The sequence below is a fragment of the Cricetulus griseus genome, unplaced genomic scaffold (genome assembly GCF_003668045.3).
Source record: "Cricetulus griseus strain 17A/GY unplaced genomic scaffold, alternate assembly CriGri-PICRH-1.0 unplaced_scaffold_48, whole genome shotgun sequence".
Classification (NCBI taxonomy): domain Eukaryota; kingdom Metazoa; phylum Chordata; class Mammalia; order Rodentia; family Cricetidae; genus Cricetulus; species Cricetulus griseus.
In genome coordinates, this window is record NW_023277230.1 from 31,601 (window position 1) to 35,550 (window position 3,950).

Below are 3,950 nucleotides of genomic sequence, written 5' to 3' on the forward strand. Positions count from 1 at the left end.
GGTGACAGCAATTTTGTTTGCTGTGGTTGGTTGCTGCTGCTGCTGAGCTGAGAGCTTCATTGATCTGGGAAACCTCAAAATGGTGAGCTAGGGGATGCTGTCTACAGATTGGGAGGAACAGATGGTGGGGTGTGGCAGACAGTCCTCCCTGTATCTGTGGGGACAGTGCGACCTGATTCCCTGTCTTGTAAAATCCAATTTGACCCATGTAAATTCTTTGAACTTGGAGGGGGGTCTCTCACTAACTTTGCTAAATGGGCATAATTTAATTGGGAGCAGGGAAAACTGAAGGTCTGGTTTCTAGAAGTTCTGAATTTTGCCTTCCATTTTCAGGCTTGTATGTGATGTGTCATTATCCATGAAGCCAGATTTAAAATGTAATACAAGTCTCAAGTCTCTGGAGCACATGGCCATAAGGCCTGTTTCAAAATAATTTTTGAGATGATAAGTACATCATACTCACATTGTCTTTTCTATCTCCAAACCCAATCATTACCCCATTGTTTTCTAATCTGTGGTCTGTTTTTCTTTAGCACAATTTCACAGAAACCACAGTTAGTATGTGAATGTGAGCTGGAAAGATTCTTCTCTCTGAGTCATAGGGTGGCCCTTGGCAATGTGGGTCTTTTTGGGACTGTGTTAGCAGGAATACTATTGTCAGGTAATTTTGGGATTCTTGCCATGGTTTCTTCTGCCTTTGCTGAAATGAGTTATAAGTAATACCACAATCTATACCTTGGTGACTGTATTGTGTTCAGAGCAGGTTTGTTATCTCATTTAGTTATTTGGTTATTGACTGCTTGTTTTTCAAGACAGAGTTTCCCATGTAACATTCATGGCTGTACTGGGATTCACCTTGTAAGCCAGTCTGGTATGAACTCACAGAGATCTTACTGCCTCTGCCTCCCAAGTGCTGATATTAAATATATGTGCCACCACCACCCAGTGAGATTTTAATTCTGTTGGTACCTGAAAGGAACATGAGCCAGGTTGTAATTATGTTAATACATGTGGTGACCTGGGCAGTGGCCTTTGTCCTCTGTGCCTCTCAGTATTTACTTGTAATGGGAGATTTTGCAGCCCTGGCATGGGAGGATATATTTCTTGCAGTACCACTACAAGTGTTCACATATGGGCACTGGTTTTTTGCAGTAGGAAGTTAGATTAGAAAATTGAATGTCTGGTTTTTAGAAGTTCTGAATAGTGAATTCTATTTTGAGCTTTGTATTAAAAATATTGCAAATAGTTTAGGAACTTGTAGAAAACTGGTGATGTGGATCCTCTTTCAGCAATACATGATTAAAATGCTTGTAACTTGGTGGTGCAACTAACCACAATGATGTGATTCAGTGAAGTTTAGTTCTAGGGAGAAAACGAGTTTCTGATGTGTAGAGATTACTCAAGTGTGTATGGTGCTGTGCAGGTAGATTGGGCAGATTCCATGTGATGTGCCATAATACATAAAATCAGACTAAAAATCATTTTTCTTTTTCTTTTTATTCTTTTTTTGGTTCAGGAAGCATTTCTTTCTTTTGTAATGCAAACTAGAAACAAGCTTGTTTTACATGTCAATCACAGTTCCCTCTACCCCCCTCCTAACTTGCCCTTAAATGACCCACTATTTAATCCACTTTCTGCTTCTCAGGGAAGGTGGGGCCTCCATAAGTGATTTTCAAAGTCTTTCATATAACTTGGACCATGGCCCAGGGCCTCCCCTGTGTCTCCAGGCTGAGAAACTGTTGGTTTATGTAGAATGAGCTCCCAAAGTACATTTATATAATAAGAATAAATAGTAATTCACTACCACAGGCTCCATAGTTTGCCCAGGTCTCCTAACTGATACCCATGTTCAGGGGGCCTGGATCAGTCCTATGCTGGTTTCTCACCTATCTGTCTGGGGTCCATGAGCTCCCCTTTGTTCAGGTCAACTGTTTTTGTGAGTTTTTCCAGCCTGATCTTGACCCATTTGCTCATCACTCCTCCCTATCTAGATTCAGGAGTCTGGCTCATTGTTTAGCTGAAGGTGTCTGCTTCTGCTTCCATCAGCAACTGGATGAAGGCTCTAGGATGTCATTTAAGGTAGTCAAGGATTTCATTACCAGAGAAGTACATTTAAGGTGACCTCTCAATTATTGCTTAGATTGTTATTTGGAGTCATTCTTGTAGACTTCTGGACAGATCCCTAGTGACAGATTTATCTTTAAACCCATAATGGCTATATCCATTATGGTATCACACTTTTTTGGGCTCTCCTCTATTTTACCCCTGACTCAATCTTCCTGCTCCCTCAAGTCCTCCTCTTCCCTCCTCTTCTCCCCTTCTCATTCTTTTAATTCCATCTTCCCTCTCCCTATGCTCCCAATTAACTCAGGAGATATTGTCCCTTTCCATTCTCTGGGTTATCATCTATGTCTGGCTTAAGATACTCCTTGTTTCCTAGCTTGTCTGGCAGTGTGGGTTGTAGGATGGAAATTCTTTGTTCCATGTCAAAAGCCCATATATATTAGTGAGTATATGTTATGTTTGTCTTTTTGTTACTATGTTACCTTACTCAGGAAGCTTTATTCTACTTCCATCCATTTGCCTGTGAATTTTAAGATTCCATTGTTTTTTTTTTTGCTGGGTAGTACTTCATGGTGTAAATGTACCATATATTCTCTATACATTATTCAGTTTAGGGTCATCTAGGTTGGTTCAGATTTTGGCTATTACAAATAATGCTGCTAGGAACATAGATGAAAAGATGTCCTTCTTGCTTGCATGTTCATATTTTTGCCTACAAGTGGAATTGCTGGATCTTGTAGTAGACTGATTCCCATATTACTGAGAAACCACCATACTGATTTCCAAATTGGCTGTACGAATTTGCACTCCCACCAGCAGTGAAGGAGTGTTCTCCTTTCTCCACATGCTCTGCAGCATAAACTGTTATTGGGGTTTTTGATTTTAGACATTATGATGGAGCAATATTCTACCTCAGAGTTGTTTTTATTTGCATTTCCCTGATGTCTAAAAATGTTGAGCACATTCTTAAGAGTTTTTCAGACATTTTAGATTCCTCTACTGAGAAGTCTGTATTTAATTCTCTACTCCATACTTTAATTGGATTATTTGGTGTTTGGTAATGAGCCTCTTTAGTTCTTTGTATATTTTGGGAATCAGCCCTCTGTCAAATGTGGGGATGATGAATTTCTTTTCCTATTTTATGGGGCTGCCATTTTGTCTTGTTAACTATGTCTTTGACTTACAGATGCTTGTCAGTTTCAGGAGGTCCCATTTATTAATTGTGCAACTCTGTATCTGTGCTGTTGGTATTATGTTCAGAAAGTGGTCTACTGTACAAATACATTGAGGCTACCTCCCACTTACTTTTCTAAGTGTTTCAGTGTGGCTGCATTTATGTTGTGGTTTTTGGTCCATTTGGACTTAGGTTTTGTGCATGGTGATAGATATGGATTGTATGCAATCTTTTACATGCCAGCACCCATTTATGTCAGCACTATTTGGTGAAGATACTCCTTTTTTCATTGTATAATTTTGCTTCAATTTCCAACATCAGGTATTGATAGCTATGTGGGACGATATCATGGATTTCAATTTGATTACATTGGTTTACCTGTTTTTTAAATTATTTTTCTTGGTTGGATTGTGATTGAGCATCAGTAGGGTTGTGTGTACATGAATCAAAAAGAATTATAAGGAGCTTCTGATCCACAGAGATCACCTTCATTTCTGGAGAGAGATCTAGAGCATGGTGCTTCTGTTTTTGGAAGAATTATCAGTATCCATAGGGTCAGAAACAATAGTTCAAGGGTCATTTTGAGTTAATTTTGTAGAAGTTGTGAAGTACGTGTTTATTTAATTTTTATATCCATAATATTATATGGAGCTGGGTATCATTGGTCAAAATCAGCCTTTTCCTTCCCTCTGTTTTCTTTTGTCTTTTGATT